This window comes from Oncorhynchus clarkii, chromosome 24, assembly GCF_045791955.1.
Source record: "Oncorhynchus clarkii lewisi isolate Uvic-CL-2024 chromosome 24, UVic_Ocla_1.0, whole genome shotgun sequence".
Lineage (NCBI taxonomy): Eukaryota > Metazoa > Chordata > Actinopteri > Salmoniformes > Salmonidae > Oncorhynchus > Oncorhynchus clarkii.
The window spans coordinates 7,616,066-7,631,301 of NC_092170.1; the positions used below are offsets into that span (position 1 = coordinate 7,616,066).

Here is a 15,236-nt window from a genome sequence, read left to right on the forward strand (position 1 = left end):
GGGCTCCATGCAAGATCTCACCTCGTGGGGCATCAATGATCATGAGGAAGGTGAGGGATCAGCCCAGAACTACACGGCAGGACCTGGTCAGTGACCTGAAGAGAGCTGGGACCACAGTCTCAAAGAACACCATTAGTAACACACTACGCCGTCATGGATTAAAATACTGCAGAGCACTCAAGGTCCCCATTGCTCAAGCCAGCGCATGTCCAGGCCCGTCTGAAGTTTGCCAATGACCATCTGGATGATCCAGAGGAGGAATGGGATAAGGTCATGTGGTCTGATGAGACAAAAATAGAGCTTTTTGGTCTAAACTCCACTCGCCATGTTTGGAGGAAGAAGAAGGATGAGTACAACCCCAAGAACACCATCCCAAAAGTGAAGCATGGAGGTGGAAACATAATTCTTTGGGGATGCTTTTCTGCAAAGGGGACAGGACGACTGCACCGTATTGAGGGGAGGATGGATGGGTCCATGTATCGCGAGATCTTGGCCAACAACCTCCTTCCCTCAGTAAGAGCATTGAAGATGGGTCGTGGCTGGGTCTTCCAGCATGACAACGACCCGGAACACACAGCCAGGGCAACTAAGGAGTGGCTCTGCAAGAAGCATCTCAAGGTCCTGGAGTGGCCTAGCCAGTCTCCAGACCTGAACCCAATAGAAAATCTTCGGAGGGAGCTGAAAGTCTGTATTGCCCAGCGACAGCCCCGAAACCTGAAGGATCTGGAGAAGGTCTGTATGGAGGAGTGGGCCAAAATCCCTGCTGCAGTGTGTGCAAACCTGGTCATGAACTATAGGAAACATATGATCTCTGTAATTGCAAACAAACGTTTCTGTACCAAATATTAAGTTCTGCTTTTCTGATGTATCAAATACTTATGTCATACAATAAAATGCTAATTAATTACTTAAAAATCATACAGTGTGATTTTCTGGATTTTTGTTTTAGATTCCGTCTCTCACAGTTGAAGTGTAACTATGATAAAAATTACAGACCTCTACATGCTTTCTAAGTAGGAAACACTGCCGATTTTGCAGGTTATCAAATACTTGTTCTCCCCACTGTATGTCTTGTGTGTGGCCTACTCTTGTAGTGAGCCATATTGCCTGCAATTGTTTTTCAGAACATTCATTGACAAAAACAATAAAATGGACATGTGTTCTCTTTTATTGAAGAGCCCCTGACAAGTTGAAGAGAAATGCACTACGAACATGAAAAGTGGTTGGATTTGGCCTGGAGCGAGGGGAGAAAGGAAGGGGTACACAGTGCTAACTGTCTGACTTGCTTTACCCCACTTCTAAAAACTCACTGTGCTATACCTTGGACTTCAACTGCACACCCATACACACACACACTCACAGTACTCTCTCTGCACACGCACGCATACACAGTCTTTCCACTCACTTTGATCATGCTTGCCCTGAACATGGTCTATTCAGCTCAATTTTCTTACACCCTCCTCTGTTGAACTGATATACCAACACTGTTAAGCTTTTACACACATGCATGTTCATCATGCTTGAGAGAACGGCTGAGTTGAGAGCATCGCATGAAACTTATTTGTATACATGTATACATTTCATTGGTGGGAGATGAGGCCGCTACACAAGCATTGTTTTGAGTTTCATCTAGTCATAATTGAACGGAACACTACGGTCCCTTGATTTCCAGGTCAGGAGACGTTGTGCGTTCAAAAGGAGGATGTGATGATGTCCAATTGTTGTTCCATGTGATGGTGGATAACCATGGTGATTATCCTGTACTAAAGTAGCTCTCCTCGATTATTGGTGTGTATATAAACCTATGGTCAGTATTAAGCACTGGGATAGAATGTCCATTCTGAGGGCATCAGATTCCCCTAATGCACCCTCATCTTTTCAACGCCTGAATAGCTCTTAAATCCTCCATCTCTTCTCGCATCCCAGTGAGCAGCACAAAGCATTGTGTCCATTGCTCCGCCACTGTCAGATTATCTGGTGTGTGTGTGTGGACGGACGATCCCTTTTTTTCGAGAGGGAATTAACCGTAGATTATTTTTGTTAACACAGGGGTTTGTCATCGCCTCAAAACAGGGCTCTGGGTTATATAAGTAACTTCATCTGCTCCTCTATGTTATCCCCTATTAATTGGACAGGTTTGCCATGCTATCGTCCCAGATGACATGAGAGAGCGCATTTATTTGATTGCCATTGTTTGGATCCCAAAGTGACGGGATCCGTCAAACTCGGATGCGCCAGTGCCCCTGGAGGTAAGATGGTACAGGGCTCTTCTCACTGGGTGTTTTAGGGGAGGAAGGCACTTTGCATGTCATCTGACTGTTTTCAATAAGAGTAGAGGGATGTAAAAGTCTCATTTGGTTCCTCTAGTGTAGTGATGGGCAACTGACAGCTTGCGGGCCATGCCCCCCTTGTGTTTGCCCGCGGATCAATATCACAAAAAAAGGAAAACAATATATATTGTACATCAACACCATTATCCCAGAAACCCTAGACCCACATCAATTTGCATACCGCCCTAACAGATCCACAGATGATGCAATCTCTATTGCACTCCACACTGCCCTTTCCCACCTGGACAACAAGGAACACCTACGTGAGAATGCTATTCATTGACTACAGCTCAGCGCTCAACACCATCGTGCTCACAAAACTCATCAATAAGCTAGGGACCCTGGGACTAAACACTTCCCTCTGTAACTGGATCCTGGACTTCCTGACGGGCCGCCCCCAGGTGGTAAGGGTAGGCAACAAAATCTGCAACGCTGATCCTCAACACCGGGGCCCCTCGGAGGTGCGTGCTCAGTCCCTTCCTGTACTCCTTGTTCACTCATGACTGCACAGCCAGGCACGACTCCAACACCATCAATAAGTTTGCCGATAACACCACAGCGGTAGGCCTGATCAATGACAACACAGCCTATAGGGAGGAGGTCAGAGACCTGGCCGTGTGGTGCCAAGACAACAACCTCTCCCTCAATGTGATCAAGACAAAGGAGATGATTGTGGACTACAGAAAAAGGAGGACCAAGCATGCCCCCATTCTCATCGATGGGGCTATAGTGTAGCAGGTTGAGAGCTTCAAGTTCCTTGGTGTCCACATCACCAACAAACTAACATGGTCAAAGCACACCAAGACAGTCAGCCATGAAGAGGGCACGACAAAACCTATTCCCCCTCAGGAGACTGAAAAGATTTGGCATGGGTCCTCAAATCCTCAAAAGGTTCTACAGCTGCACCATCGAGAGCATCCTGGCTGGTTGCATCACTGCCTGGTATGGCAACTGCTCGGCCTCCGACCACAAGGCACTACAGAGGGTAGTGCGAATGGCCCAGTACATCACTAGGGCCAAGCTTCGTGCCATCCAGGACCTCTATACCAGGCGGTGTCAGAGGAAGGCCCAAAGAATTGTCAAAGACTCCAGCCACCCTAGTCATAGACTGTTCTATCTGCTACAACACAGCAAGCGGAGCACCAAGTCTAGGTCCAAGAGGCTTCTAAATAGTTTCCACCCCAAACACATAAGACTCCTGAACATCTAATCAAATGGCTACCAAGACTATTTCCAGTGCCCCCCTCCCTCTTTTACGCAGCTGCTACGCTCTGTTATTATCTATGCATAGTCACTTTAATAACTCTACCTATATGTACGTATTACCTCAATTACCACGACTAATCGGTGCCCCCGCACGCACATTGACTCTGTTATTTTACTGCTGCTCTTTAACTACTTGTTACTTTTATTTCTAATTCTTATTCATATTTTTCAAACTGCATTGTTGGTTAGGGGCTTGTAATTAAGCATTTCACTGTAAGGTCTACAGCTATTGTATTCGGTGCATGTGACGAATAAAATTTGATTTGATTTATTGAAACTCTGAACAGAGTTAGAATAGTAGAATACACAGGTGTAATTTCATCATGTTTCTGTTGTTATGTCAGTCACTGACAGCCACTCAATTAGCCTATGTCAGCAAAACCGTTTTTGATTGGTAAATTAGTCTAACCAGCTATCTAAACTAGAGGTTGACCGATTAATCGGCGTTGGCCGATTAATTAGGGCCGATTTCAAGTTTTCATAACAATCGGTAATCGGATGCCGAATATGGCCTATTACATTGCAATCCACGTGGACACTGCCTGGCAGGCTGACCACCTGTTACACGAGTGCAGCAAGGGGCCAAGGTAAGTTGCTAGCTAGCATTAAACTTATCTTATAAAAAATAATCAATCAATCTTCACAATCACTAGTTAACTACACATGGTTGATGAAATTACTAGGTTAACTAGCTTGTCCTGTGTTGCATAACAGTGGGGAGAACAAGTATTGGTACACTGCAGATTTTGCAGGTTTTCCTACTTACAAAGCATGTAGAGGTCTGTAATTTATCATAGGACCACTTCAACTGTGAGAGACGGAATCTAAAACAAAAATCTAGAAAATCACATTGTATGATTTTTAAGTAATTAATTTGCATTTTATTGCATGACATAAGTATTTGATCACCTACCAACCAGTAAGAATTCTGGCTCTCACAGACCTGTTAGTTTTTCTTTAAGAATCCCTCCTGTTCTCCACTCATTACCTGTATTAACTGCACCTGTTTGAACTCGTTACCTGTATAAAAGACACCTGTCCATACACTCAATCAAACAGACTCCAACCTCTCCACAATGGCCAAGACCAGAGAGGGTGTAAGGACATCAGGGATAAAATTGTAGACCTGCACAAGGCTGGGATGGGCTACAGCACAATAGGCAAGCAGCTTGGTGAGAAGGCAACAACTGTTGGCACAATTATTAGAAAATGGAAGAAGTTCAAGGTGACGGTCAATCACCCTCGGTCTGGGGCTCCATGCAAGATCTCACCTTGTGGGGCATCAATGATCATGAGGAAGGTGAGGGATCAGCCCAGAACTACACGGCAGGACCTGGTCAATGACCTGAAGAGACCTGGGACCACAGTCTCAAAGAAAACCATTAGTAACACACTACGCCATCATGGATTAAAATACTGCAGAGCACACAAGGTCCCCCTGCTCAAGCCAGCGCATGTCCAGGACCGTCTGAAGTTTGCCAATGACCATCTGGATGATGCAGAGGAGGAATGGGAGAAGGTCATGTGGTCTGATGAGACAAAAATAGAGCTTTTTGGTCTAAACTCCACTCGCCGTGTTTGGAGGAAGAAGAAGGATGAGTACAACCCCAAGAACACCATCCCAACCGTGAAGCATGGAGGTGGAAACATCATTCTTTGGGGATGCTTTTCTGCAAAGGGGACAGGACGACTGCACCGTATTGAGGGGAGGATGGATGGGGCCATGTATCGTGAGATCTTGGCCAACAACCTCCTTCCCTCAGTAAGAGCATTGAAGATGGGTCGTGGCTGGGTCTTCCAGCATGACAACGACCCGAAACACACAGCCAGGGCAACTAAGGAGTGGCTCTGTAAGAAGCATCTCAAGGTCCTGGAGTGGCCTAGCCAGTCTCCAGACCTGAACCCAAAAGAAAATCTTTGGAGGGAGCTGAAAGTCCGTATTGCCCAGCGACAGCCCCGAAACCTGAAGGATCTGGAGAAGGTCTGTATGGAGGAGTGGGCCAAAAACCCTGCTGCAGTGTGTGCAAACCTGGTCAAGAACTACATGAAACGTATGATCTCTGTAATTGCAAACAAAGGTTTCTGTACCAAATATTACATAATATATTATATTATATTATGCTTTTCTGATGTATCAAATACTTATGTCATGCAATAAAATGCTAATTAATTACTTAAAAATCATACAATGTGATTTTCTGGATTTTTGTTTTAGATTCCGTCTCTCACAGTTGAAGTGTACCTATGATAAAAAATTACAGACCTCTACATGCTTTGTAAGTAGGAAAACCTGCAAAAACGGCAGTGTATCAAATACTTGTTCTCCCCACTGTATAATCAATGTGATGGCTGTTAATTTATCATCGAATCACAGCCTACTTCAACTTCGCCAAACAGGTGATGATTTCGGCACATTGCCGAAAAAAGCACAATCTTTGCACAAATGTACCTAACCATAAACATCAATGCCTTTCTTAAAATCAATACCCAGAAGTATATATTTTTAAACCTGCATATTTAATTAAAATAAATTAATGTTATCAAGCAATATTAACTAGGGAAATTGTGTCACTTCTCATGCATTCAAGCAGAGTCAGGGTACATGCAACTGTTTGGGCCGCCTAGCTAGTTGTGAACTAATTTGCTAGAAATGTACATAATTATGATAACATTGAAGGTTGTACAATGTAACAGCGACATTTAGACTTAGGGTTGCCACCTGTTAGATGAGATACAGAACGGTTCCATATTTCACTAAAAGAATAAACTTTTTTTCCCTAAATGATAGTTTCCGGATTTTACCATATTAATGACCAAAGGCTTGTATTTCTGTGTTTATTATATTATAATTAAGTCTATGATTTGATATTTGATAGAGCAGTCTGACTGAGCGGTGGTAGACAGCAACAGGCTCGTAAGCATTCATTCGAACTTTACTTTGTTTGCCGGCAGCTCTTAGCAATGCTTGATGAACGGCACTGTTTATGACTTCAACCCTATCAACTCCTGAGATTAGGCTGGCAATACTAAAGTGCCTATTAGAACATCCAATAGTCAAAGGTATATGAAATACAAATGGTATAGAGAGAAATAGTTGGCGCATCATAATTCCTATAATAACTACAACCTAAAACTTCTTAACTAGGAATATTGAAGAACCGGGAATATTGAACCACCAGCTTTCATATGTTCTGAGGAAGGAACTGAAACGTTAGCGTTTTTACATGGCACATATTGCACTTTTACTTGCTTCTCCAACCCTGTGTTTTTGCATTATTTAAATCAAATTGAGCATGTTTCATTATTTATTTGAGACTAAATAGATTTTATTTATGTATTATATTAAGTAAAACATTGTGTTCATTGTTCATTCAGTATTGTTGAAATTGTCATTATTACAAATATATATAAAAATCGGCCAATTAATCGATATCGGCTTTTTTTGATCCTCCTATAATCGGTATCGGCGTTGAAAAATCCTAAATCGGTCGACCTCTAATCTAAACCTGTAGCAATCATGGTCGAATTACCGACTGGGGGGGACACTTTTTTTTGTCACTCTTGGACGTTATGGCCCCCAAAAGGGTAGGGCTGGCTCCGAAAGTATGTGTGGGTATGGATGTGGGTACGCAGAACCAGCAAGCCACTACAGCCCTTCATGACAAGTTCAGATTTTTTGTGGCCCCCCACTCCCATCAACGTCACCCAACCCTTCTCCAGTGAGTCAGTGGATAATACACAACTTTCAGACATTCTTTTTCGATTTAAGAAGTTATCTCACCATTTTATCCACTACAAATTATCTGGAGACGTTAAACTCTCAGATAAAACAGTTCCCAAAAGGTGGAATATAAAACTTGTATTGGCTGATTTGTTAGATTGCCGTAAGCGGTTTACTTTTCATTATTATTCAAATTGGAAATGGCCTTGGTTCAGCTCCCAGAAAACAAAGACATTAACCAAATCGAGTTGAAAGTAGCAAAGCTCTCTTTTACTAAAGTTATTATAGGAACATCTGAGTCATTTTGCATGAGATTAGCTTGCGGAAGCATTTAAAGTGCAACCAATTACATTTTCTATGGAGACTCGGATGTGTCGTTGTCAAACTGGACCATAAAGAATAAATTATTATTATTTAAAGTAGGATATTACCACAAGTGAACATTTCCACTGTTAATGTGGACACTAAACATTTCTATGATCTTGTAACCCACCCCCTGATGCATTTGTATTAGCTGTTATGACTAACTCAAGAGTTACATGGCCATTAGGATAACAGTAGTTCAGCCACTATGTATCCCAATCCTTCTCAGCTGCAATGTGACTCATTTTGTTCCATTAATAATGCTTCATCACCCTCTCCACCCCGAGTCCCCCACCCTCTCAATTATGCCCCCCATCCAAAAGTCCATGGAGCATAGAGGAATGACAGTCTGGACAGAGGATGTATATGGTAAAAAAAATAAAAAAAACTTACAAAAACAGGGATGTCTGGTCCAATGCTTGTAAGCCACAATAATTGACTCTCCATCTGCTGCGATGGCCAGAGGACTGAGAACTAAGGACAGACGAAGCTGACCAGAAGTTCACATAAACCCGAGAGATAACGGCACACTGAAACATACACATCCTCGCTGTTGCCTTCTTATTTACTCAACCTCATTCGCATACGCTCTGCACTCTCATGCACTTATTTGGTCACATGCATGTACATGCACGCAAATGCAAGCATCTGTGCACGCAAGCCCATTCTGAAGGGGATTGTTGGCCTGTGACAGGAAATCTCTTGAAAGAGAATGACCTAGTGCAGCAACTCCACTGCACTTGACAGTCTCTGTCAGGTACCATCATCCTCCACCTTTATCTACTGTGTGTCTTGTTGTGCCACAGACATTATGGTGAAACTCTTTGGCTCAACTTTATTCCTTCCTTCCATCACACTTTGGCATGATGTCAATACAAGCACAATTTGTCAATACAAAAACAATGCCACTGTTCCTCGTGTGCGCACATGTGGAGAAAAACATTTGAAAAAAAACGAAACATTTCCTCACTTCCAGGTCAAGAATGAGGACTACATACTAAATCAGTTTGAAATTGTGTCTATGGACATTTAAATAAGCATAGCACTCAGTGGCTTTTAATGTCAAACATTGTGTGTTTCTACAGTATAACTATACCAGCTTGGCAATGGAGCAGATGCTCAGTACATGCAGGCCTGTGCCCTACTTCAGGCATCTCATTGACATTCTGCCACTTGATTTAAAAAAAAGCAAAATAAAGAAGTTAATTAAACTATTACCAGCTGCGTATGCCCTTCCATCAAGTTTACTCAGCTGTAAAATAATCAAAATAATGGAGGAGATTGTTTGAGCTAATATGCCTTAACTTTTGAAAATTCTAAACTTTTACAAAACGTTTATCAAAGCAATACATTGTTTTGAAAGAAGAAGCAAAGTACTTTAAGCATATGTTCTCTTTTCAGCCTCCTATATTTCCACTAACTATAGTTAACTGTAAGGATGTTTTTCCTAATAATAGACCTGTACACAAAGACTTTTGTGAGGGCCAAATTGCAGGGGAGGAACTTCTTGATGCAATTAAAGCCTTTAGGCCAGGGGGAAATCCAGGGCTGGATGGCATACCAGCGGAGGTATATGAACCCTTTTTTTAAACTACTCAAAGATCCATTATTAGCATGATTTAATAACCACCGCTATAAAAATGCTAAACTATCAGGTACTCAGCAAGAAGGTTTGATTTCACTATTACTGAAACAGGACAGAGGTGATAAGTATAAAGCTCCAGTCCAAAAAAGAAACTGGAGGCCACTTCAGTGTTGTAATGCAAACATCCTCCCAAAATGCACAGCACATACAATAAAAAAATGTGTTGTCGGATATTATTCATCCTGATCAGACAGGTTTTTTTTACATGGAAGATACATTGACGATAATATAAGACAAGTCCTTGAAACAATAGATCACTCTAGGAAACCAGGTCTGGTATTCATAGCATATTCTGAAGTACAACTAGAATCAAATTTTGGAGAATCTCTTATACAATGGGTTAAAGTTACAGTGCATTTGGAAAGTATTCAGACCCCTTAACCTTTTCCACATTTTGTTACGTTGCAGCCTTATTCTGAAACGGAATACATAACCCCCCCTCCTCCTCCTCCCCCACAAATCTACAAATAACAGCACATAATGACAGAGGGAAAACAGATTTTTAGACATTTTTGCAAATGTATTAAAAGTAAAAAACAGAGAAAACCAATTTACATACAGTACAAACAAAAGTTTGGACACACCAACCATTCAATGGTTTTTCTTTATTTTTACTATTTTCTACATTGTAGAATAATAGTGAATACATCAAAACTATGGAATGCTGCATCAGATGACCTGGTCTCAACAATCACCCGACCTCAACCCAAATTAGATGGTTTGGAATGAGTTGGAGCGCAGAGAGAAGTAAAAGCAGCCAACAAGTGCTCAGCATGTGTGGGAACTCCTTCAAGACTGTTGGAAAAGCATTCCAAGTGAAGCTGGTTGAGAGAATGCCAAGAGTACGCAAAACTGTCATCAAGGCAAAGGGTGGCTACTTTGAAGAATCTCAAATATAAAATATATTGTGATTTGTTTAACATTTTTTTGGAGTTAAACCAAGGTGTATCCTGTTTCCATTGATCATCCTTGAGATGTTTCTACAACTGGATTGGAGTCCACCTGTAGTAAATTCAATTAATTGGGCATGATTTGGAAAGGCAAACACCTGTTGTCTATATTAGGTCCCACAGTTGACAGTGCATGTCAGAGCAAAAACCAAGACATGATGTTGAAGTAATTGTCCGTAGAGCTCCGAGACAGGATTGTGTGGAGGAACAGATCTGGGGAAGGGTACCAAAAATATTTGGCAGCATTGAATGTCCCCAAGAGCACAGTGGCCTCCATCATTCTTGAATGGAAAAAGCTTGGAACCACCAAGACTCTTCCTTGAGCTGTCCGCCAAGCCAAACTGAGCAATCGGGGGAGAAAGGCTTTGGCCAAGAACTCGATGGTCACTCTGACAGAGCTCCAGAGTTTCTCTGTGGAGATGGAAGAACCTTCCACAAGGACACCATCTCTGCAGCACTCCACCAATCAGGCCTTTATGGTTGAGTGGCCAGACAAAAGCCACTCCTAAGTAAAAGGAACCTTGACAGCCCACTTGGAGATTGCCAAAAGGTATCTGGTCTGATGAAACCAGGATTGGACATTTTGGCCTGAATGCCAAGCGTCACGTTAGGAGGAAGCCTGGCACCGTCTATGCGGTGAAGCATGGTGGTGGCAGCATCATGCTGTGAGGATGTTTTTCAGTTGCAAGGACTGGGAGACTAGTCAGGATCAAGGGAAAGATGAACGGAGCAAAGTACAGAGAGATCCTTGATGAAAACCTGCTCCAGAGCGCTCAGGACCTCAGACTGGGGAGAGGTTTCACTTTCCAAAAGGACAGTGACCCTAAGCACACAGCCAAGACAACGCAGGAGTGGCTTTGGGACAAGTCTCTGAATGTCACTGAGTGGCCCAGCCAGAGCCCGGACTTGAACCCGATCGAACATCTCTGGAGAGGACTGAAAATAGCTGTGCAGCGACGCTCCCCATTCTACCTGACAGAGCTTGAGATGATCTGCAGAGAAGAATGGGAAGACACATGTTGTGTTTATGTTTGTTCTGTGTACATAACCTTTCAAAAAACGATGAAGTGGGTAATGTAAATTGTTGCAATAACCAGCAGGAGTCCAGGAAACCTCTCAACTTCAAAAGGAATAATGCAATAGCACTGGGTACCTACACACATGGATGTCAGTGAAAGGTAAACGCAGTGACAAATCTGCATGATCATTAGGCTATAATTTCCATCTCATTATAAATGTATGACAATGATTATGCTTATTATTAGTCTGTTATTAGTAGTGGTTGAGGGAGGCTAGTAAAAGTACTAAATTGCCAGGTTTATACTCTTTTTTTAAAAAGCACAATATTCTAGATGGAACAATTTGCCAGAGGTGATCATTTTCCTGCAGTCATTCATTTAACAACAGCAAGAAATAACCGAATCCCTTTCTGCCCCTGATAGCCTACCCGACACAACAGCGCGCATCATGTCGGTCACCTGTCTGCATCCAAATGCCATTCACCTGTGCTGAAGTAAGTGAGACACTGCAGGCTACTGTTGCGCCACACGTGCTATGACGTAGGCTACCTTGAAAAACAGTAGCATACTTTGAAAAACAGTAGTCTGTCCGTAATCTCATAATAAGTGTTCACTACATTACTTGATTAGCGTAATTGTAGCCTTAACAACGTGATGTCGTTGAGCTCTAAAATATTACAATTAGAGCAGAGGGTTTCTTACCTGCGCTGACATCAAGGATAACTCCATCATTGGGTTAATGGGGTTCAGAAATCGGCAGGCTGTTAGACAATTCAATACACTAACAGTGTGTAAAATGTAAGATTGAGTAAAAGGAAAGCTTCGTCTTCAGCGAGGTCTCATCCGTGGAGCACACTACTACGCTTCGCTGGAACTGCACGATCTTGATTCGTCTAAACGCACTTAATGGAAGAGCCCACCCAGTGGATTCGTGCTGCAGGCGTGCAAGGCAACTTTGCAGAATTATTGATGCAAGTTTGCCTTTGACAGTTAAACTCTTTGACACTTCTACCCACTACATCCCCTTCCTCTTTTCCTTCATATGTTTTGAGGGGAGGACATTCTATTGGAGATGGATACTTGAATTATGTATTTATGTTTGAGTTCATTGACACAAGATAGGCAAGCTCTGTTATTCTTCCTTGAAAACAGGATTGGACTGGCCATAGGCATTTCGTGCAAATGCCAGATGGGCTGCTCCATTTTTAGCCTAATAGGCCTGTCTTAACATGTTTGTTTTTTTGTTGCACAAAATAATAATTATCTGGCTAATAATCAGGGCCTCAAGGAACAAAATGGGCCAGTGTGGGGGTCTCAAGGGGGGTAAAAATTGGCCCGTTTGTCAGAAATGCAAGAGATTGTTATTGCTCCCAGTCCGCCGCTGATGCTAACTCAGACAGAAAACAAACATGTTGATGGCAGTGGTGTAAAGTACTAAAGTATAAATACTTTAAAGTACTACTTAAGTAGTTTTCTTGGCTATCTGTACTTTACTTTTTATATTTTTGACAACTTTTACTTCACTACATTCCTAAAGAAAATAATTTACTTTTTACACCATACCTTATCCCTGACACCCAAAAGTACATGTTACATGAAAAGTTTTAGAACGCCTACTCATTCAAAGGATTCTCTTTATTTTTTACACATTTTTACATTGTGGAATAATAGTGAAAACATCAAAACTAACACATATGGAATCATGTAATAACCAAAAAAAGTGTTAAACATATCAAAATATATTTTATAGTTGAGATTATTCAAAGAAGCTACGCTTTGCCTTGATGACAGCTTTGTACACTATTTGCATTCTCTCAACCAGCTTTATGAGGTAGTCACCTGGAATGCATTTCAATTAACAGGTGTGACTTGGTAAAAGTTAATTTGTGGAATTTATTTCCTTCTCAATGCATTTGAGCCAATCAGTTGTGTTGTGACAAGGTACGGGTATACCTAATATAGCCCTATTTGGTAAAGGACAAAGTCAATATTATGGCAATATTATGAACGGCTCAAATAAGCAAAGAAAAATAACAGTCCATCATTACTTTAAGACATGAAGGTCAGTCAATACGGAAAATGTCAAGAACTTTGAAAGATTCTTCAAGTGTAGTCCCAAAAACCATCAAGCGCTATGATGAAACTGGGTCTCATGAGGACCGCCACAAGAATGGAAGACCCAGAGTTACCTCTGCTGCAGGATAAGTTCATTAGAGTTACCAGCCTCAGAAATTGCAGCCCAATTAAATGCTTCACAGAGTTCAAGTAACAGACACATCAACATCAACTGTTCAGAAGAGACTGCGTGAATCAGGCCTTCATGGTCAAATTGCTGCTGCAAAAAAACACTACTAAAGGACACACTTAAGAAGCTTGGGCCAAGAAACACGAGAAATGAACATTGGACCGGTGGAAATCTGTCCTTTGGTCTGATGAGTACAAATTTTAGATTTTTGGTTTCAACGTGATGATTTCCGCATGTGTGGTTCGCACTGTGAAGCATGGAGGAGGAGGTGTGATGGCGTGGAAGGCTTTGCTGGTGACACTGTCTGTGTTTTATTTAGAATTCAAGGCACACTTAACCAGCATGGCTACTACAGCATTCTGCATCGATACGCCATTACATCTGGTTTGCGCTCAGTGGGACTGTCATTTGTTTTTCAACAAGACAATGACCCAATACACACCTCCAGGCTGTGTAAGGGCGATTTTACCAAGAAGGAGAGTGATGGAGGGCTGCATCAGATGACCGGTCCTCCACAATCACCCGACCTCAACCCAGTTGAGATGGTTTGGGATGAGTTGGACGGCGGAGTGAAGGAAAAGCAGCTAACAAGTGCTCAGCATATGTAATAACTCCTTCAAGACTGTTAGAAAAACATTCATGAAGCTGTTGGAGAAAATGGCAAGAGTGTGGAAAGCAAGGGAAAGGGTGTGTCACGTTGTATAATGATAGGAGATAGGCGCAGGAATACGAAATAGGTGTTATTTCTCTACCCAAAATAGTGTACATCATGAACATGACATGGATGAAGCCCAAAACAAACACATGTATATATATAACACAGGGCTGTAACCCAAACAAAGAGTGAGGTGTAAACCTCTAATAAAAAGACGGAACGAGACCCGTAATAACAAGTTCACACTAACATGGTAACATGCAAGCCGATACAACAGAGCACAGGTACTCCACAAGACGAACAGACATGAAACAATAATCAACATGGACAATGGGGAACAACGGGCACATATACACACACTAATCAGGGGGAATGGGAACCAGGTGTGTGTAATGAGACAAGACAGTCTGGGGTTGGTGGTAATGATCCAGTTCAGTGACTCCCAGAAGGCCGGTGAGGTAGACCTCCGGAGCTGGTAAACGGAATGAGCAGCAGTATCGGGTATTCCGTGACAGGGTGGCTACTTGGAAGAAGTAGTACTTGGAAGATTTTTTGGGGTTACTACATGATTCCATATGTGTTATTTCATAGTTTTGATGTCTTCAATATTCAACAAAGTAGAAAAAAAACTTGAATGAGTAGGTAGGTGTGTCCAAACTTTTGTTGGTACTGTGTGTATATACAGTTGAAGTCGGAAGTTTACATACACTTAGGTTGGAGTCATTAAAACTCGTTTTTCAACCACTCCACAAATTTCTTAATAACAAACTATAGTTTTGGAAGGTCGGTTAGGACTTCTACTTTGTGCATGACACAAGTTATTTTTCCAACAATTGTTTACAAACAGATTATTTCACTTAGAATTCACTGTATCACAATTCCAATGGGTCAGAAGTTTACATACACCAAGTTGACTATGCCTTTAAACAGCATGGAAAATTCCAGAAAATGATATCATGGCTTTAGAAGCTTCTGATATGCTAATGGACATCATTTGCGTCAATTGGAGGTTTACCTGTGGATATTTTTCAAGGTCTACCTT

The 15,236-nt window shown here is 41.9% G+C and overlaps 1 protein-coding gene across 1 annotated transcript in view; it reads right to left on the reverse strand.

The window, feature by feature from the left end:
- The window catches only part of LOC139383009 (uncharacterized), a 39,820-nt gene extending 27,425 nt beyond the window's left edge, over positions 1 to 12,395 (reverse strand). The window contains exon 1 of the transcript XR_011628681.1: positions 11,997 to 12,395. The gene's annotated coding sequence lies outside the window, so the exon portion shown is untranslated. The remainder of the gene's footprint in view (positions 1 to 11,996) is intronic.
- Positions 12,396 to 15,236: the final 2,841 nt, after the last annotated feature.